Source organism: Notamacropus eugenii, chromosome 1 (genome assembly GCF_028372415.1).
Source record: "Notamacropus eugenii isolate mMacEug1 chromosome 1, mMacEug1.pri_v2, whole genome shotgun sequence".
Classification (NCBI taxonomy): domain Eukaryota; kingdom Metazoa; phylum Chordata; class Mammalia; order Diprotodontia; family Macropodidae; genus Notamacropus; species Notamacropus eugenii.
In genome coordinates this window covers 174,815,435-174,838,342 of record NC_092872.1, presented here as the reverse complement: position 1 = coordinate 174,838,342, position 22,908 = coordinate 174,815,435, and the positions used below count along the sequence as shown (strand labels likewise).

General features: G+C 37.5%; 1 long non-coding RNA gene across 1 annotated transcript in view; it reads left to right on the top strand.

Annotated features, from left to right (window-relative positions):
• The window catches only part of LOC140524399 (uncharacterized), a 57,617-nt gene that overhangs the window by 19,843 nt on the left and 14,866 nt on the right, over positions 1-22,908 (top strand). Inside the window, exon 2 of the long non-coding RNA XR_011973705.1 lies at positions 10,945-11,086. This is a non-coding gene — a long non-coding RNA (uncharacterized lncRNA). The remainder of the gene's footprint in view (positions 1-10,944; positions 11,087-22,908) is intronic.

Genomic DNA, 22,908 nt, shown 5'->3' with positions numbered 1-22,908 from the left:
ATATCTGACTCGTTGTGATCTGATGAACCATGTTGTTCATGAGATTTTCTTGGCAAAGATACTGGAGTGGTTTGTCGTTTCCTTCTCCAGTGGATTAAGGCAAAGAGCGTAAGCAACTTGCCCAGGGTCATAGAGTTAGTAAGTGTTGGAAGCTGGATTTGAACTCAGGTTTTCCTGACTCAAGGATACCTAGGTGGCACAGCGGATAGAGTGCCAAGGCCTGGAGTCATGATGACTCATCAAGAAGACCCTGGGCAATTCATTTTACCCTATTTTGCTTCAGTTTCCTCATCTGTAAAATTAGCTGAAGAAGGAAATGGATCTTTGCCAAGAAAACCCCAAATGGGGTCAGAAAGAGTCAGAGAAGACTGAAAATGACTGCAGAACAACAAAAGAACAACTTTCTGACTCTAGGACTATTGCTCTATCCACTGTGCCACTTCCCTGCCTCTCTCAGTCTCTATGTATATACACATGATACACATGTATCATATACATATAACAATTTTTTGCCTAATTAAAATTAATTATATATTGAAATAATATTAATTTTATTACATAATATATTTATTTAAATTATTCGGCTTTGTTTACCTCAATAGACTATAATCTCCTTTAGGTAAAGAATTATTTCCTTTATATCTTTGTATCTATAACACCTAGGATAGTGCCTCACACATTGTAGGTGCTTGAAAAATGTGTGTTGATTGGCTGATTTCAAATAAAGTTACTGCTGGAGCAGAGAGTGTGGGTTAGATTAGAGAGTGTTGGTAATGGAAAACATAGTCACATTTTAATTAAAATGTTTTTCATCACAAAGCATTTGTGCACCCACAATTCCAGAACCAAACATCAGGTTTTTATGAAGCTACTCAACCAGTGAATCTACTCTCAGGCTTCCCTCTGTTCTGCCACTATCTACAGATACAGTGGGTCCATGAACACTCAATTAATACATAATATCATTAGAATAATGAGAGAGATAAGGAATAGCCTGTGATTTTATTGGCATAAGGATCTGTGCCATAAGGGGATGCCTTAGCAAAGCAGGTCACCACCTTTTCTACCTTATGATGTTAGAGGGTTGTATTGAGTACTGAAAAGTTAAGTGACATGGCTAGAGTTACACTAAGGTGGGTATTTGGGGAGGAAGATTGAAGTCAGGGAAAAAGGCAATAACATTTTCTCCTTCCTCAGCCACAACTCTGACCTTGCTTCATCTTCAACCATCTCCCATTTTGAATTTGATTGTCAGGGAAGAAGGAAGAGAAATTGTAAGAAGTCTCTAGCCTCTAAGGCAGTGTCTCCAGATGTAATGTCCAATATAGATGCACAATATTAGAGATAGAAAGGACTTTATGGGGTCATCCAGGCCAATTGTTGTCTTTTACAGCTGAGGAAATTCAATCATTTATTATGTATGTATATATGCATATATACATATATACACATATACATATATATTTAGATATATATGTATATATGTATGTGTATGTATATATGTATATATATATATATATATGAAGTGTATATTATTATACACTTCCTGTGTTCCAGGCACTGTGCTAAATGTTGGGGATACAAAAAGAGGCAAAAAACCAGTCCCTGCCCTAAAGGAACTTACAATCTAATGGACAAGACAACATGCAAACAAATGTATGCATACAGAATAAATAAGAAATAATTAACAAAGGGAAGGCATTAAAATTAAGAGGGGTTGGAAAAGGCTTCTTGTAGAAGGTAGGATTTTAGTTGGGTCTTAAAGGAAGCCAAGGAAGTAAGTAGTCAGGGCAGAGGAAGGAGGACATCCCCATGGCAAACACTCTGATAAAATGCCCAGAGTCAAGAGAGGATCTTGTTTGTGGAACAGCTAACACCTCAATGTCACTGGATTCAAGTCTGTGCGTTAGGGAGTAAAGCATAAGACTGGAAAGGTAGGAGGAGGCTCAATTATGAAGGACTTTGAATGGCAAGCAAGGCATTTTGGAGCTGCTGGAGGTGATAGGGATTCAATGAAGTGTATTTAGTAGGGAAGTCAAAAAATCGGACCTGCTTTAGGAAAGTCATGTTAGTGGCTGCATAGAGGATGGATTGGAGTGGGAAGAGCCCCACCAGCAGACTCTTGCAGTAATTCAGGCACAAGGTGATAAGAGGCTGCGCTATGTTGGAAATTGAGGCTCTGGTAAGATAAATAATTCACCTAGGATCACCCAGCTAGTCTGTAACAGAGTTGTTACTTATATCCAGGTAGCTAATCTGATTCCTAGACATCTTATCCCTTAGTCAATGGTCTTGTTGGTATATGGGCAGTTCTACTTCTTTCTCCATTCTAAGGTAATGGGGCTGGAAAATTTCTAATTTAGCCCCACTTGTGAAGATTCCCTTTTGCTCCATGACTCTGAAATAATCCTTATTGATCATTCAGGTTGGCCCCTATCATAAGTGGATAAAGCAGCAATTCTGTTCTGATGTCATCTATCTTGAAGCCCTGTCCGAGAGGAAGCATCCATACACTCAGGCCTATAAATTCAACCTTTGATTGTATATTAATCAATAAACCTTCAAAGAGAAAGAGGAGAGAGAAAGGATAGAAGACAGTATGGAACCAAGCTGTAAATCCCTGGACTATACTTTTAAAAGTTATTGTATTACATACTCCAGGATTGCACTGCTGTTTAAAGTCTCAGCTGCTCATTTTCTTCCTTAGTAAATCCTCCTGGAGTATCCAAATTGTTTCTGGTTATTAGAGTATGATTGGCTTTTAATGATACCTTGGGCTTCCGTAGCACTTTAAAGTCTTCAACACACTTTTCTGTTCATTTTTTAATTTGTTTCTCACAGAAACTGTGTGAAGTAAGTAGGGTAGGCATTTTTATCTACCTTAGGCTTTTCTCTCCGCCTCTCCATTTTTAATCTTTTCTCCATTAAATCACTTTGTTTTTATTTTGTTAATATTTTGCACATAGTTGTTCACATACATGGATTGGATTACATACATAACCTAGGAGATCCCTTCTCTCTCTAAAGCTATTCTAAATTATAGGCTATTTCTCCCCAATATGCTCCTTGAGGGCAGGAATGCTTTTCATTTTTGGTTTTCTATCCCCAGCATCTATCCCACTGCCTGCCCCATGATAGATATCTAATGAATGCTTTTTTAAAAAAATAAATTGAATCAAAGCTTCATTTTAGAGAGGAGAAAACAGCAGCAGATTAGCAAAGTGACTTGTCCTAAAGTCACATGACTGTACAAATTGCAGAGTGAGGAAAGAACCTACATCTCCAAATTTCTAGTCCTGTGCTCTCTCTTCTACACATGCTGCACACACCCTTTTTAACAGAGACCAATGATCCAAAAGGAGAAGAGGGGCACTTGTCCCTATTTCACCTCCAGATGAGTAATAGGATTTAAAAAATATTTTTTGCTGCAGTGCTATTTGGGGAAGACCCCCGGGCTGCTAATTAAAATGCCATCCATATTTAGCATGCATGTTTGTATAGGGCCCTTACAAGACAGGATGATATGTAAATATATTTGCAGAGAACATGTGGAAACCTTTCCTGTTGTGCATTTATTTCCTGCCAAGTTCTGTCACACGTGCATGTACAGTTACCAAGGATTTGATCTCTGTGTCCAAATGGCATTAAATTAAATCTGTGAATGACGTTTTTTTTTTTTTCCCTTTCTAAGGGATAAGTATTCTGTATTCACAATGACTGATCATATATTGCCAACCAACTGTGTGAAGCTTAGTTAATCTTATTATATGAAACCAGTGCCTCCTGATTTCTTAACCCCCTACTCCATTCTCCATCAGGGAATAGTTTTAATGACCCGACAAAGGGCATGGCACAATGCTTGGCATACAATGAATTTGAAATCATTTAACACGTTTGGTTGTTAACTGAACTCTCCTGGCTGTGGATTGGATGCCATCTGCCCAGTTATTGACAGCCTTGTCAGCAAAAGAGCTGGAGAGTGTGTGTTGGCAGACACCCAACTTGCGTTAGACGGTCTTTCTAGTGTCTCAGGAACAGATGCTGTGCCACATGCCTAGAGCTGCTGTTTGCAAATTGATGTGTGCTCAAATTATTAATTTGGGAAATGGGACTGGGGGGAGGGGACAGCTGTCCATTTTTCCAGGAAAGATTTTGTACTCCTCCTTTGTGGCTGAGTCTTTTTCCAGGTAACTTTTATAGGAGTAAAAAATGAATATGTGAAATGAAGAAACACGGAGCCAACAAAATCAGTCTATTAACCAGTCAGAAGAGGGAAATAAAAATAGAAATAAAAGCCATCCAACCAACTGGAGTACAAAATTATAAACCTAGCTAGCTAAAATGAGTGCCTTGAAAGCAGAGACTTATTTCCTTTTCATTTTGCATCTGAAGACCTAGGATGTTACTCACATACAATAAGTGCTTAATAAATGCTTTTTGGGTTGGATTAGATTTATGAGCAAGAAAACATTCTTTTTCAACCGGATCCTCACAAAATGTTTACTCAAAAAACTGGTTAAAACAAAGATCTTGGATTTTGGTTAACTGCTGCAAACATTTTTCTACTGTTGAATATAATTCCAAAGTCAGTCAATTTAGCCCCAATCCATGGAAATCAGACAAGATAAAAATGAGCTTGAACAGTAGGGACCGCGTTACAAGTTCTCAATAAAAAGGCAATGGCTCCCAGATTACTCCTCTGATCAGGCTCGGCTGACAGCCTGTTGGGTAGCATAAGCACATGCTTGCTTTGTCTATGGCAACTTCTGTTTCTACAGACAGAAACAGATGAAGAAAAACAGTAAATAAAAGATCACTTATTAAGCATATACTATATTCCAGGCACTGTGCTAAGCACTGGGTATATAAAGAAAGACAAAAGCAGTCCCTGCTGTCAAGGAGCTCAGTCTAATGGGATAGACAATATGCAAACAACTGTGTACAAAAATGAAAAAAAAAACTATATAAAGGATAAATTGGAGAAAATCAACAGACAGAAGATACTAACAGGGAAAGCTTTTTGCAGAAGGTGGGATTATAACTACTTCGTGAAGGAGGCCAGGAAAGCCAAGAGATGGAGATGAGGAGGAGAGAACATTATAGGTATGAGAGGCAGCCAGTGAAAATATTAGGAAATGACATAATTCAATTATGTCCAGTTTCAACATTGAGATCTCATACATAGTTATATCAAAGCATAGGACAATCTGTTTCTTGAAATTTCCTCCGAACCATTAATAACAGTCATAATTTTTTTTAAATCTTATTTCTAGACTATATTTTTCAGTGGCAAATCCTTTAACCAAGTCCTCAGCACTGAGAAAATGAATAGATTTTGTGTTCATTCAACCATAAGGAAGGATGTCTTGTATTTAATGCTATTAAAATATAAGGGAGTGATCTTTTTAATGGAAGCAGTTAAAGGGTTTGGACCTTTAGGACATTTCATTTCCTCTACTGCCAAAGTTAAGCCAAAGGAGCAGTAGTTTGTTGGTCATCTGGAGTACACTCAGCCAGGAATGAGAGTATCAGCTTGGCATAGTGGATAGGGAGATGATCTTTGATCAGGTTTACCTGGGCTCACATCTTGCTTCTATCCAACAGAAGTTGTGTGACCAGGAGCAAGTCACTGAACCTTCTAGTGTTCTAGGAAGCTATACCATTCTGTGTTATGGGCAGGTTGCTAAATTACATTAGTGGAAAGAGTTTCCATGACTGGAATAGTCTATAGGCATCTGAAACATCCCATCTCAGATGTAAAAAATCAGAAACATCTGCTACTTCCTTATAAGAACCTTGCTCTTATCCTCCCCTCCCCCCCCCCACAAAGGAGCCAGGAGACCTCAAGTTACTGATTCAGGATAGAGAAAACCTTGGGATTTCTTTGTCTCAGAAACGGAATTCTCATTCAATATAAGAACTGCATTTGTCCAAGTTTATCCCAAGACATAGAAAGACAGTGGTCTTCCCTCTACATTGAGAGATATACAGAGTGGAAAAGCAAGACCCCTAAAAGAAAAACATGCACACAACAAAGCTGAACTCCTTCTACTGCAAGAGAAATCTACTTCTACTGTCTGATAATCATCACTAGTCTCAGATGAGAAATTTTTCTGAATCAAAGGGATAGGTACACAGTAAAAAAATTAATGCCTTAGAAATTAACTCTAGGCATCCTAGGGCATGATGTCTAATTGACAGAGTTACAAAAGCAACTTTTTAGCAGTTCTGCAGAGTTTTAGAAAAAATTTAACTAGTTAATAGGAAATGTCATACTAGGAAACTAATGGGTATTCAACAAGCATGTATGATCTAGAAATAGGGAAGATTATAAGAACACTAGAGAAAATAAAATGGTCAGCCCTGGAAAGCATAAGATAATAATCCTTTTTCATTTAGATAAGCCTTGGTATTTATTGCTTTATTATTGTTTTAAATGATGCTTTCTGCTGATGGGACTGCTCAGGCTCTGCTTGGAACACTAAAACAATTAAGTTATAGAATAATAGGAATAATAAGAGAGAATCTTAGTAGCTGGAAGGAACATGGGTATAGGGGTGACAGGTCACACTATTTTTTGCCTGGGTGATTTCATGCACTAGAAGCATTAAGAACAGTCAATGTATCTCATAAGATACTACAGCACCAAGTTCTTTTTACAGTGAAATGTAACACAGCTATCAGCCAAATGATGTTGTTTGTAAAAGAAAGTTGCCTGGGTCCTTACCTTTTTATCAAGAGGTGCTTCTGATGCCTTAGTTGGTCATTAGGACTCCCATGTGCCGTGTTCATTCTACCTATCCAGTACATGTGTTGATGCTGCAGGAAAGTTTGCCTCACTATCAGTCAGCATGGACCAAAAAGAGTTGGAAAGACAGACAAAGGAGATTTTATGCTTTTAAAACACTCTGTAAAGGAGGCTATGCAAGAGCTTAATATTTTATATCCATACATCCTCAATTCAGGTTTTTCTGCATTACCTCCTGCCAACATTGCTTAGCAACACTTGAAATGGGTGAACTTCATTTCAGTGGAGCCCATTGTGCCTGCCTATAATGGTGTTTGCGAGCTCGGTGTTTCTCATGGACAAAAACTCCCAGCAACCTTTTTTAATTACTTGAATTTGCTTCTTGTCTTAGAAAAAAAATTCCTCTCCAATCTCTCAGTTTAATTACAGTCTAATTTAACACCCTTTCTAAGGGTGTTAGGTAAAGACAACGTAAAAGGAGAAAAATCTGTATTTGCTGGAAATGTAGGTAAAGTAGATTTAGGGAAGAGACTACGTCCTCCGTGATATGAACATTCCTGAGAGGCTGCATCTTGTAGTAGGTAGACTCTTAGCTAGGAAAGTAACTTGTAGTTTTTGCTCCTGGACAAGCAGAGGGTGCAAGGAGCGAGCTTATCATCTGTTGTGTTGGGAAGAAGAAAATCTTGGACACCAGGGTGTTTCTTTGACATCAAAAGGGGAAAGAGTAGGTTTTTAGAAATGAACTTCTACAAGTGGAATGAGGACAGCAATGCTGATGGCAAGTCCAAGCAAGAGATAAAGAATATCCCCAGACACTTGCTTGAAATTTCTAAATTTTCTACCCTAGTGGAAAGCCTAGTTATGCCCTAGTTATGATTCTGCTATTAGTTCAACCATTAAGAGGCAAATCGTTTGTTTGCAATTCAGCCCCTTAACAAACCTTTATTTAGCCTTCACTGTATCTATTTAACATCTACACCTTATTTTCTGCCATGACAGTATTGAATTGGTTCATAATCATTCCCTCCCTCACTTCTTTTGGCTGCCTAAATGGCAAGCACCACCAGTCCACATGCATAGGAGTCAGTATGTGATCAGCACTTTCTATATGGCTAGCATACTCTGCCTTTCTATTGCAGCAGATGATCATATAGCTGCCCTAAAATAACTCTCAAGCCCTTCAACAAACATATTTAAACCCCTGGAGAACTATGAGACTCTCTTTGGATCTGGCTTAGGTCTCCTTGGGTGGGCTTACCTCATCTCAGGGATCTTGGGCACACAGTCCCAGAATCACAAAATTTCAGAGTAGGAAGGAAACTCAGTAGCCACCTAGCTCTAATGTACACCAGAAAAAGAATTCCACTTCTTTATACCTGATGGCTGGTATTCTTGCTTTTACTAAAAAGTGAGGAACGCATCCCTCCAGGGATAGACCATTTCTGGATAGCTTTAGTTCTTAGTCAATTTTCCCCGACATTATTAAGTCTTTTTGTCTTTTGTTGTTAACTCCCATCTCCTGATCCACATTCTCCCCTCTAGGCTGAAAACAACATGTGTAATGACTCTTTCACATCAAAGTCTTTCATGTACTTGGAGAGAACTATGGTTCTGAACCTTCTTTTCTCGTAGTTGAACATACTTGGTGCTTTCAGCTGATCCTCACATGATGGGAATCCAAAGCTCTTCATTCCCACTGGAGAATCTCCATTCCCTCTTAGGTCTTACACATCTTTCACAAATCACCACCACTTCAAATTCATAATTCCATAGCTACATTAGGTTAGTAAATCGCTGACAAAATCAAGGGAATGCATTAACATCAACCTCTCCAATCACTCATGCCCCAAGCAAGATACTTTGTCTTTTTTTGACTCCCCAGGGGGGAAAGTGGTAAGCCAATTTTCCTCTCATTTCCTTGGCTAGGACTGCAATATGACTAGATTGGGTGATGGGGGGAGGAGAAGGGGAAGTCGCCAAGTGCTTTTATCTCTTAATGGAGAAAGTGAATGAAAGAGAGTGTGAATGAGAGAGATGGAGAGATAGAGTGTGACAAAGAGACAAAGGAGAAAGAGATAGACAGAGAGATAGATTCAGAGATTCAGAGAGAGATAGAGATATGGAAAAACAAGAAGATAGAAATGGAGAGAGGAGAGAGAGAATGAGGAGAGAGAGAGAGAGAGAGAGAGAGAGAGAGAGAGAGAGAGAGAGAGAGAGAGAGAGAGAATTGTTAGGTACTCATGGCAGTTAACTCACAATATTTCTTAGGATAAAGGGAACCAGCTGCATAGGAGATGATCTCAGTCATTCCAATAGTGGAAATGTTCCAGGCTGGGTCATTGGTACAACATCTCTGGCATTTGTTTCTCTTGCCTTTCCTCATGTGGTTCTATGGTATTTTTGTTCTCTACCTTTTAGTTGAACTATTCCAATGGTTATCCATTGTTTTTCATCTCTCCCCTTTTCAGTCCATTTCTTCAATGGAATGTAAGCTTTTTTAGGGCAAGAATTGTTTTCTCAATGCTTAGCACAATACCTTCCTCTCCTTTATACATTGTACACAGTAGACAAATTGGCATCACTGTCAATTCCCCAGATTTGGTATTTCAAAGCCTACTTCCCATCTTTATATTACGCTCCTGGAATATGTACTTCCCTCAACTTTATTTCCTAGAGTCCTTATCATCCTTCAAAGTTCAGCTAACATGTCACCTCCTATACAAAATCTTTCCTAATAAGCCTAGCTGTCTTCTCAAATTATCTTCTATTTAGTTATAGGATTATAGATTCAGATGGGTGGGACTTTCAGGTGGATAGGACTTCAGTGGATATGTAGTCTACCCCCTCATTTTGCCAGTGAGGAAACTGAGATTAGGTGAAATGACTTGTCCAAGGCTTCACAGCTCATAAATGATGCATATGAGATTCAAACCCAGGTTCTCATACTCCAAATCTAGTGCTCTTTACTCAACTCCATGTTGTATTTCTAAGGAAACTGAGTCTTAGAGAGGTTATGCAACTTCCTTAAGCATCAGAGATATCTGAACCTAATTTTCCTTGTTCAAAGTTCATCACTTTATCCAGTTTTCTTATATCTTATCTATATTCATGTCATAACCCCCTTAGCATTCAAGTTTGAATGAAGTTTGAGTACCTTGATGGCACAGAAACTTTTGTTTTTTCCTTCATAGCCTTCATGTTTAACACAACACCTCAGATATAGTAAGTGCTTAATACATTTTTGTCAAATAGAATTGTGGAATGACTAAGTCAGGAGACCAGGATTCTAGTCCAGATTCCATTATGACAATTTTGGTGTGATGTGAGAAAGTCACTTTAGGCCTCTGGGTCTCAGTTTCCTTGACTGTTAAAATGAAGGGGTTGGAGCAGATGGTCTCTTAAGATTCCTTCCAGCTCCAACCTGCTATGATTCTAAAATAATGTGATCATATGCATAAATGAAAAAAATATGAAAAGATAAAATAGTGATTCTATTAATTCCCAAAAAATGCTTGAATTTTTATCCAGTTTTGATATATATATGTATATATATACATATATATATATATATATATATATATATATATACATATATATATATATATATATATATATATATATATATATATATATATATATATACATGTATTCCCTGGAATTTTTGTTAGATTATGAAAGTTCATATGATAGTAAATGGAAGCAAAGGTCCTCAAGCAGTTTTAGTTTTACCAGTTTGTGTAACAATGGATTAACCAACAAGGACCCAGTACTTAGACCATACACAATATGTTCTACCTTGTATCAACCCATGTGGAAGTTTGATGAGTCTGCTTCCTGAAATGAGTGATGGAGAGACTTTTTCTCTGCTCTAGAGTATGCAAGCCATTTTTGACTATTTCCTATTAGTTTACTGTGTGGCAAAAGCACAAAGCTTTTTGATTGGCTGTTAAGTCAAAACTGAGTTTTAGAAACAAAAGACTGGAACAAAAGAGGAAAAAAACCCTCTCTTGCCTGGTGGCTTTCATAGGTAAGGAGGAAGAAGAAATGCTGTGAGCCTCTTAGGGGTGTGGGAGGCAGGGAAGAATAGCTAATGCATCTGTGGCTGCCTCATCTCCCCACTCAGACTGTCACGTCTTTGAGGGAATTATACCACTATATCTTTTTGTTTCTTTGTGATTCTTCTTTCCTTCCCTTAGGTATATGAAGATCAGAGAAGATTGGATCTTTGGTGATTCCTCCAACTTTTCACACAAGATTATAACTTGGTTGGTTCTGGCTACAGTAAAATCACCAAACCACCCCAAATCAACAAAGAATGAGCACAAAAGAGGCTGATGAGTAAGTGACATCTAAAGTCTAGACTTTTATCACTGTCCCCTATCCTCATTATTCTCATAGATAATGAATTTAATAGTTCATCTATGAAACACAGATTAGCCTAGAATGAGATCTATTTTCAGATGAGAAAGGTTTTCAAAGTCATTTTCTTAGGAATACAGATTCATCATCATCTATGACTGGAGTTATAGCCAGATGAAACTACACTTGGTACAAAAGAGGGAAGGGCATAATGATGCAGTGCCCTACTGCTAATGTAGCGACATAGAGAAGGGGCAGCCTATCTCCCAAGAATGATAGTTCTTGTATTATAAAGAACCAGGAGGAGAGGCTAAGGGACAACAGCCAGCTCAGAGATGGAGTTTGAAAGTAAACAGTTAAAGGTTGAAGTCCACCTTCGTTGTTTTAAGGTTTATGGGGTAATTACAAGGGCCAGAAAGCTGTTTGGGCTTTCTTTCCCAGTGGTCAACATTTAGCAGCTAATGCTATCTGAGTGTTATATTGTAACCATAACTTTAATCAATGAAATGTGAAATTAAAGAAGAAAAAAGAATGAAAAACTCATGTATATACTGGTGAGATTTATTGAAAGATATGAGTTTTTGAAAAGATGAACTACAGAGCTCAGATGGATAGTGATCACCTGGGGTGTGAATGCTGACTTTAGCTCCCTTGGGTACAGTCAAATGAACACTACACTCTCTTGAGCTTACAAGGTATCTTCTGGTCCTGTTATAGCCCTTTCCAAGTTGTTATAAGTACTATATTCATATGAAGGTCATAAAATATCTCTGGCAGCAATACAGGTTAAATGACTTTTCCATGGTCACATGGCTAAATAAATGTCCAAGATGGGATTTGAACTCAGATCTTCTTGCCTCCAGCATAGCACTTTATTACAGAATCACCCAAGTGTTTCAGAAACTACTGTTATAAAGAATGTGTTGTGGGGCTAGAGTTGAAGTGTGAAACCTCATAGAATTTAGAAGAAAAGGAAAAATGTATACTTAGCACTTTTGACAAGAAACTTTACGAAGCTGCCATTGACAATACTGCAAAGAAAACGTTTACTTTTCACAACCAAACAAAAGGGATTTCAACTGACCATACAAAAGTGTCTCATACTTAAGAGTCTCCCAAAATGTGAATTACCCTTGCAAATACAATAATCAATAAGTCATAATAACAATAACATCTGCAACAGCTACAATACAGGTTTTATCCATCACTTACTGTGACTTAAGCAGGTAGAAGTTCATGCATCAGTAGTATCCCACTCCTTGAAGAGTGGTAGTAATCAAAGTAAGGAAGTATTTGATGAAAAAAGGCTCATCTATGATTTATAGCTAGAAGGGATCTTAGAGATCATCTGATTTAACCTGTTCATTTTACACATGAGCAATCTGGAGGTTAAGTGACTTTCCCAAAGTCACACAGGTACAGGGCTGGGATTTGAACCAGTGAATTGTTTTAAGTTCATCTTTCACCTCCAGATGAAGTGCTCTTTCCATCACACCACACTCTGTATTTGACATATGCAATTTTTGAAAGCTCCAGTCCCTTTCAAGACTTGTCAATGTCAAAAACAACGGCAGAAGAGTCAGTGCCTTTGATCAAAGCCTGCTACGGTTGCCTTTATTCAGCAAAAGCAGCAGCAGCAGAGTGCTACCTATTTGCTTCCCCAATGAGCTCCATTAGCAGGGCTTTTTGTGGACCCCAACTTGCCTTCACACTGTCTGGAAACCTCAGTTACAACAGGTATGAAAGGTGAAGATAATCCTGTCTGACTCTGGGGAGGAAAGAGCATGCATTTAACTACAGAATAATGGAATTCTATCACAGCTTTTCATTGTTGTTACAGCATGTTCCATCAGTCAGGGCAACATTATGAACTATTTTTCTCAGTTCTGTAAGCAATAGCTCCTTTCTTGAGAGTAAATTGAAGTCTGGGAACACTGTTTTCTGTACTGTTCACAAGGCCAGGGCATAAAGGGAACTATATATACTGAATTTTGAGGTTTCTTTTTTTTCTAAAGGAAAGTTAAACATTCCTTAAAACAGACCTTTTGAAATCCCTTCAGGCAAATTTTCAAGTTTTATAATGTTTACAAAGTGTTTTGTGGTCATTAGGTTCATTGGTAATTGTCTGCTGATCATTGCTAAGACAAGGATCTGTATCTGATGCCATAAACTTATACATCCCCAAAGCATCCTGAGCTTCTGCTTTACTGTTTCCATCTTATTCCTTAGGGGAACATTACAGATTTCATATAGGTTTTATCTGATTGAGTAGGTTATTTCAACAGTTTGCCCAATCAAAAGACATTTGAATCACAGATTCATAATATACTTAAGGTAGAAGGGACCAGAGCAGGGAAGGAGTCTAGAAGGATTTCTGGAGCAATGGGACAAAAGAAGCAGCCAAGAAAATGGCATCAGTTAGAGATAAGCCATGCGAATTATATACAGTCCATCCTCAAGAGTCACATATTTAACTTTTGTGACTGAGCATTAGTGATTTTATTAGTAACCTCATTTTCATTTTTGCGTTGTCCACCATGCATATTCACAGATAACATGCATTAGAGAATAGAAGGAGATGGGCACAAGTCTGTGGAGAAGCTTGTGTACTACTAGACCCTTTACTGGTTTTGCTTACCCTATTGTTGTAAAGAGCTCCTGGTGTATCCATTGTATATTTTCATTGTTTGCCTATAAAACTCAAATTTTGTGTTGCTATTATGCCCCCAAGATACTGTGCAAGTCCCTTGGGCTCTAAGCCCAAGCACGCAAAATCAGTGATGCAGCTTTGTGAAAAAATAGAGGTGTTAGATAAACTTCATTTCAGAATGTCTGCAGCCGCTGTCTGCCTAATTGACCACAGATATAGCTCACTATAGACATTGAGGCCATTGATCCTATCATCAATTTCAGCCTCAATATCAACTTGTTTCTGCTCTGTCCCCATACACTGAGACCTTAAGGATCTCAAGATGGGGTATCTGATGGATTATTTCAAGCTGGTTTATCCTTCATAATTTCCAAAGCTATCTACTAGCCATGAAGAACAGAGTGTTGGTGGTAATGCTGAGAATGGTGTATGTTCCTACAGTAGACTAAATAAAAGAGAACTCTCTTTATTATTTCAGAGGGTGGCCAAGGTAGAAAGGTTTACAGCAGTATATATTATATAGTATAACACCCTAACACTGCCATCTGATGCGGTGGAAAGTAAGATTCAAGTCAAAAATGTTTTAGGTTTAAGAATTTAATTGATGAACAGTATTTATGGACAGATTTCATGTGTTGTGAGAAGTAAATATTGTCTGAAATCAATGTTTTTTATTGAGATATTATGTATCAGTAAGCACCACAACATGCATGGTGGGGGTTTACTATCACAGGTTCTTAGATCTGCATTCATAGAAGGAAAGTGACTTTCAAGAGGTTAACAATCACTTTAATCAAGCACATGTATCATTCCTTTAACCAAGACATATATCATTCACCTAGTTTAGGGGAGTCAGCACCCTGAACTTCAAAGAAAATACAGAGAAATTAAAAGTCAACAGACATGGCTTCCTCTGTCTGAATTCAAGAAACAGTTCCAACTGTCTGACCATAGTTATCAGAGAGGGAAGCACTGACATCTGAGTTTTCAAACCCCGGGGGCTCCTTAAAGTGATTTCCCAGAGTCCTGGCACTCAAACCTTCTTACAAAAACTAAGCCCCAAAGAAAAACGTCACCATCAGAGTATTTATACACTTTTTAGAGGTGGAGAGCATAACCCTCTGATTCATTGCCTCAATAGAAAAAACAAAAGGTACTTGGGACCCTCCTACAAAACAACTCCCTTGAACAAGCTTCCCACAATGGTAGGCCCATCAATGGGTGGGAAAGATCTTCTTTAATCACATTATTCAATCAGAGGAATTTTTGGTAAAACAAAAACAGCAAAAGATCCTAATTTGATTGCCATCACACTCCACCTTTCCAGTACCTTTGACCTTACAATCTAAATGGCTATAGATCCTGGAACAAACAGAGGCATTATACTTCTTGATTATACTAAAACAAAAACAACAAAACATCCTACTTTGCTTGCCCTTACATATTAGCACAAAACCTCACAGAATTCTATGGAATTACTAGTGAAAAAATGTTTTGCATGTTACCAATTGTATTTTGTGTACTTCATTGTATGGTTTATTTCATGATTACTATGTTAGGAAAAGTGCATATTATTAGAATTAATGCTTTGTTTCAAAGATTTGTATGTAGAAAAGTGTATAGAATTTTCAACAGTCTTTAGTGAAAAATCACAATTTGGGTGTGAAAACCAAACCCATTATTTCCCATAAGTTCATTGTATCCACATTCCTATTTTTGACTTTTGAGCCATTTTCTAAGAACACTATCCCCTTGAAACTTGAGGATTGATTGTATTTTAATAAAGAAGTATGGTTTTGGTAGGCTGACCTAAAGGAACCTAGTCAGATAGGAGTTTGATGGAAGTTCATGCATCAGGAGCACACACACACACACACATATGCAAACACACTCATATACACATGTATATAATATACGCATATATGTGTGTATATATACATACATGTGCATAAATGTATGCATATATATGTATGAAATAACACTAGACAGGAGACATGTTCTATTCTTTCCCTTCTCTTCCCCCCTTTCCTTCCTTCATTCCTTCTTCACTCTCTGAAAAGTTGCCACTAATCTCTTGACAAATCTAATAATCATTTCTCAGTCTTCATCCTTTTTGCACCTCTCTGATGTTGTTGAACACCCTCTCCTTCTTTATGCTCTCTGTTCTCTAGGCTTTTATGATATTGTTGTCTCCTGTTTATTGTCTCATAAACTACTTCCAAGTCTCCTTTCTTGGATCTTCAACCGTGGTAATCCTCTAACCAGGGGTGTCTCTCTAAGGTTCTATCTTCAGTCTTCTTTTCTTCTTGCTTGGTAGGCTCATCAGTTCTCATATATTCAAATATTATCTCTGTGCAGATGATTCCCATGTGTATAAATCCAGCCTTATTCTCTCTGATGAGCTAGCTATAGTTGTGTCACTAACTAACTACCTCTTGAACATCTCAAACCAGATTTTCTCTTGACATCTCAACAATATATCCAAAACATAGCTCGTTATATCCATACTCTCCCAAATTCTTTCCGTTTTTGACTTTGCCTATTGATATTGAATTTATTACCATCCTCCCAATTACTCAGGCTTGCAATCCCAATGTTAGTTTTGACTCCTTTCACACACACATATGCACAGAGTTGACATATGTAAGTCTTGCCTAATCTTTTTGTTTCCATATTCACAAAATATTTTATATATGTTCATTTATCTTTCCCCCTCCTCCTCCCAACACAGCTGTTGTTCTGGTTCAAACTCTTACCCTTTGTGGCTAGATTACCATAATAGTGGGCTGGTTGGTCTCACTGCCTTAAATTTCTTCCTCCTTCTAATCCATCTTTCACTTGGCTGGCAAAATGTTCTTAAAGCATAGATCCCACCAAGTTACCCCTTCTCCCCAACTCAATAGCCTCCAGGCTCCTTATTACCTCCAAGATCAAATATAAAATGCTCTATTGACATTTAAAACCCTTTCTAATCTTGCACCTTCCTATCTTCACATTTCACCTATACTTTATTCTCTTTCACATATTATGCAGTTCAAGAAAATTCACTTTCTTATGGTTATTGCTTATGACTCACCATCTCTTTACTCTGTGCCTTTTCATTGACTATCCCCAATGCCTGGAATGCTCTCCCACCTCATCTCTGCCAACTGGTTTCTCTGGTTTCATGAAATACTCATTCTAAATTCTTTTTCTGGTATTCTTCATCGCTGATACTTTCTCTCTGAAATTACCTTTATTTACTATTTATGGATCTTATATGTACACAATTGTTTGAACATTTTCTCCCCTTTGGAATGTGTGCTTCTTTATGATAGGTACAAGATTTTTGTTTTTCTTGTTATCAACATTTAGTACAGTTCCTGGTACATAGTAAGTGCTTAATATAATTCTTGTTGGCTGACTGAAATTACCTATTTGATAAATTGTCAAAGGATTATAAACAGGTAGTTTTCAAAGAAAGAAATTCAAGCTATAAATAACCATATAAAATGCTTCAAATTACAGAAAATTAGAAATGTGTAAATTAAAGCAAATCTGAGGTTCTATATCATAATCATCTGATTGGCAAAGATGACAAAAAAGAAAAATGACAAATCTTGGAACAGCTATGGTATAATAGGAACATTAATATACTGTTGGGGAAGTTGTGAATTGACCTTGCATTATGGAAAGCAATTTGGAACTATGATCCAAAAGACCCTACCATACTGCTTCAAGGCCATCAAAAAAAAAAAAAAATCAAAGAAAGAATGAAGAACCCATATGCACAAAAATATTGATAACACCTTTTTTTTGTGATAGGAAAGAACTGAAAACTTAGGGGTGCCAATAATTTTTGGAATTGATGAAGAATCATGGCATATAGGTGCAATAGATTATTATTGCAGTAGAGAATCCCAGGAAGAATTATTTGAATTGATGCAAAATGAAATAAGAAGAATCAGAGAACAACTTATACAATAACAATTAAGTGTAATAACTTTGAAAAACATAAGAATTCTGATAAATGTAATGATCTGACTATTTATTATGACAGGCAGGTAGGTGGTGCAGTGGATAGAGAGCACTAGATCTGAAATCAGGAAGATTCCTCTTTCTAAGTTCAAACCTGGCCTCAGATACTTACTACTTGTGTCACCCTGTACAAGTCACTTAACTCTGTCTCAGTTTCTTCATTTATAAAACTAACTGGAGAATGGGAAATGGCAAACCAGTATCTTTGGTAAGAAAACCCCCAATAGGGTAATAATGTGACAGACATGACTAAAACGAGTGAATAATAGCAGAAACAACAAATTGATTATGAAGTAATTGTTACTCATTTCTTAACAGAGGTGAAAAATTTAAGTTGTAGAATGAGACTTACATTTGAGGACAAGGGCAATAAGAAAATCTGTTTTTGTTGTAGTGTGGTGGGAGGGAAAGGAGTACTAGGAATAAAACTAACCACCACATGTTTCCTCCTTCCTTTTTGCCCTACTGAGGAGAGAACAGTAGGCAGAGCAGAAGAAAGCACAGACAAGCAAGACAGATTTAGAGGTTACATATTTAACTTATTAGGTACTTTTAAAAAAAATCAAGCTATACATAATAAAAATCCACAGTTTCATATAAAATCCTTTCATTCTGTTTTATAATGCATAAAGAATTGTTTACTTTATTTGATTTCTTAATTTCAGTGTAGTAAAAGTAAAAGAAAGTAACTAATAAATTGGGGCTTTTCATGTAATTGCTATATATTTATATTTATTTAAAAATAGATCTTTACTACAGATTTAATCATATGGATTCTTTTAAAATTCTCCCCACCATGTGCTCTTTAATTTTGATAAGGTATAGTTATAATTCATACTATGTCTAAGGAAAAATAGATTTCTGGACCCTGCTCTCAATGAGCTCTCAATCAAATAGAAAGTGATTGACAGCACAGCTAATTTTAAGCTCCTTTATTAGGTATAATCCAGTTCACTAGAAATCATGATTTCCCTATATTTTGGATGATTGGACTATCTAGGATGATGTTTTCTTTTTTTTTTTTAATTTTTAGTTTTTATTTTTAACAGTTTATAACAGATAAAGCAATTCAAACTTTTGGTCAGGTGATACTTTTTTTTAAAGCATTTACAATATGGACCACAAAAGAATTTTTTTAAACATTAACCAACTGAGACATAAATAATATTTATGTTGCTAACTTCACAAGGTCTTGACCTAATTATCTCCACAGTCTCGAAGAATTAAAGAGCCCTAACTTATTGTTGTTGGTCTAAAGTCCCATGCCTAACAGCTTAATTTTAGACTTAACCTTGGATGTTCCCCTACCAATAATCTATAATTGAATAAATCTGGTATTAAGCTTAGGAACTTTTTGACTACAGGAAATTGTCATCAAGAGTAGGGACACTGCAGGGATACAATATCTCCCCAACTTCATGTCAGTTCCAGACAGGATTAGATTATCCACTTGCATTCAGTCAGGCTTAAAGTCTGCCAGGTGACAGTGGGGAAATTGAGTCAGGAGAATCCTACCTCAGCCCAGGCTGAACAGCTGCTCTCCCACCCTTCCCATGAGATCACCTTATGCACTTCATACCAGCATCTCACCAGCTTACTGGCATCATGGATTGGAGGCTCAGATCACCTTTCTTGATACCCATACCTAGAGTTAGACTCAGAAGAACAGTCACTTAATAGTCCCATAGCATCTAAAAATGGCAAGTTCCGATAACCAGGTTTCAAATATGATTATAATTTCACTTTGGCTAAGGAACCTCTTTTAAGGCAAGTTTTAAGTGACTTACATGCCTTTCTATATATGTTCTAGTTCCTGATTAAATAGCATTCATAAAATCAAATTTACCATTAAAACCTTCCATCAATGCCAAATTTTGCCTGAGGTTATCTTCCTCTAGGGAATTTAGACAGAAATTCTTTTCTCCAAACTAAAGATGCTGTTGATTTATTCTCAGTAATTGATTCAGTCATTTGTCTTAATACTAATTGCTTTTACCTCACTTTGTAACATGTCCAATTTTCTCCCCATCACTCCCCTCCCCCTGCTTCCTAATATCTTGCATTCTGATTTTTCTTTCCCTCAATGTACCCTCCCTTCTATCACCACCACCCCTTCCCTTATCCCCATCTTCTCTCTTTTCTTGTAGGGCAAGATAAATTTCTGTACCCCATTCCCTGTAGTTCTTATATCCCAATTATTCCCACCATTCGTTTCTAATACTTTGAATTCCAACTTCTCTCCCTCCCCCCCCTCCCCAGCCCCACCGAGAAGGGAAGCAATTCAATACAGACTAAATATGTTTTCTTTTGCAAAAGACTTCCATAATAATAATGTTATGTAATACTAATTATATTGCCTTCTGTCCTACTCTATCCCTTCTTATTTTTTCCCCTACAATTGACCATGTCCCTTCTTGAAAGTGTTTGTTTCCAGTGACTCCCTTCTCCCATTTGCCCTTCCTTCTAACATTCCTTTCACTCCACTTGTCACCTCCTCTCCTACTTTCCTGTGGTGTGATATAAATTTTCATATCAAATTTAGTGAACATATTATTTCCTCTTTCAGTCACATGTGGAGAGAGTAGCTTTATTTTTCTCCTCTCCTCTTCTCCTTTATCTCCTCCATTGAATAAGGTTTTTCTTATGTCTTTTGTGAGTTATAGCTGGCCCCATTCCATTACTCCCTTTCTCTTCCCAGAATTTTTCTCCTTCACCCCTTGATTTTTATTTTATTTTATTTTATTTTGCGTGTGGTTATCATCTCTTCTCATATAACACATGTGTATGTGTGTGTGTGTGTGTGTGTGTGTGTGTATGTACAATTTCTCCATCTATCCAAATACTGAGAAAAGATTCAAATGTTAAAAATATTTTCTTTCTATGTAGTAATGTAAACAGCTCAGCTTTAGAGAGTCTTTTATGATTTTTCTTTCCTGTTTACCTTTTCATGCTTCTCTTGATTCTTGTCTTGGGAAGTCAAATTTTTATATGCAGATCTGGTCTTTTCCTCAACATGAATGATTGAAAGTCACCTATATCACTGAATGACCATTTTTTCCCTTGAAGTATACTCAAATTTGCTGGGTAGGTGATTCTTGATTTTAATCCCAGTTCCTTTGACCTCTGAAATATTCCATTCCAAACCCTTTGATCCCTTAATGTTGAAGCTGCCAGATCCTGTGTTATCCTGATTGTATTTCCACAGTACTCAAATTGTTTCTTTCTAGCTGCCTGCAGTATTTTCTCCTTGATCTGGGAACTCTGAAATCTGACCACAAAGTCCTAGGAGTTTCTCTGTTTGGGTCTCTTTCAGGAGGTGATTGGTGAATTCTTTCAATATTTATTTTGCCCTCTGATTCTATAACATCAGGGCAGTTTTCATTGATAATTTCATGGAAGATAATGTCTAGGCTCTTTTTTTTTTGATCATGGCTTTCAGGTAGTCCCATAATTTTAAAATTATTTCTCTTGGATCTATTTTCCAGGTCAGTTGTTTTTCCAATGAGATGTTTCACATTATCTTCTATTTTTTCAAATTTTTGGTTTTGTTTACTAGCTCCTTGGTTTAACTCAAAGTCATTTACTTCCCTGAAATCAATTCTCTCTTTCTACAAATTATTTTGTTCAGTGAGCTTTTGAACCTTCTCCTCCATTTGGCTAGTTCTGCTTTTTACAAGCTCCTTCTCCTCATTGGCTTTTTGAACCTCTTTTTCCAATTGAGTTAGACTCTTTTTAAAGCTGTTATTTTCCTCAGCATTTTTTTTGGTTCTCCTTTAGTAAGTTCCTAACTTGTTTTTTAAGGTCTTCTATTGCCTGAGCACAGTTTAAGTTCCCTTTGGAGGCAGAGGCCTTGACTTCCTCTGACAGTATGCTTTATTCATCCTTATCTGAAATGATGGGAGAAGATACCTGTTCCCCAAGAAAGTAACCTTCTATGGCCTTATGTTTTTTTCCCTTTTTTGAGCATTTTCCCAGCCAGTTACTTAACTTCTGAGTTTCTTCTCCACAACCACCTCACGTCCAATTCCACCAAGTCAACACTGGGGGCTGAGATTCAGATGAGGTACTCCAAAGCCTCAGGGATTTTAGGCAGGTGCAGGGCTGCTATTCAGTGTGAGATTAAGATCAGCTGCTCAGGTTGGGGCAGGGCTTAGTTTCCTCAGGGGGTTTATTAGGAGACCTTCAACAATGCATAGGGGCTACTGCCTGTTTTGGGAACCCCTGTCCGCTGCTGGCTCTACTGCTGCCTCCTGAGGGGGCCTGAGTTATAGGGACACCCCACTCCCCTCTTGGCAAGCTGAAAAGACCCTCTCACTGACCTTTGGCACCTGTGGGTTGAGGGATCCATGCTGCTGCTGGAGATTCTGTCTGTGAAGCCTGCTCGGATCTGCTCCTTTTGGTGCCATGTGGCCAAGGCAGGGCTGGGCTCTCTTCCACATCCGGTGCACAACAGACCTTTCCTGTCAGTTTTTCTGGTCTCTCTGGGTTAGAAATCTCCTCCACTCCATTGTTCTGTGGCTTCTGCTGCTCTAGAATTTGTTGAGAGTTCTTCTTTACAGGTATTTTATGGGCTGTGGGGTAAGAGCTAGCATATATGTATCTTTCTCCTGCACCATCTTGGCTCCTCTAGAATGGTGTTTTCAAATCTGAGGGTCTCCATCTAGGAGAGTTTGTCACTGCTTTCTCAATATCCCATTGGCAATTTTCTTGTATCTTCAAGAAAGGTGGCTTTTGCCTCTTGGGAAGCTGTGAACTTCTGTAAGCAGCATGACTCTCTTCAGAAGCAGGTTTCATTATCTTCTCATTACAGACAGACCCTTTTAATCAGTCAAATGTTTTGTTACTCATTCAACTTTCATTTATTACAGTTTTGAACTACTTTCTCAAGGTAATATGACCAAAAGAGTGAAATATTCTATAGGTTAAAAAAAAAACTTTTCCATCACCTATTCAATTTTCTTGCTATTATACTATCTAAACAAGACCTTTGGGGAGTTATTCAGAGTTTTATTGACTTACCGTGATCAGCTTTACCTGATTTTCTTTATAGTATTAGGTTTTCAGAGGGCCCCTTCAGTTTGGTCTAATTTCTCTCCATCTTTGGTCCAACTCCACTTAAGCCTTACTATCTTCC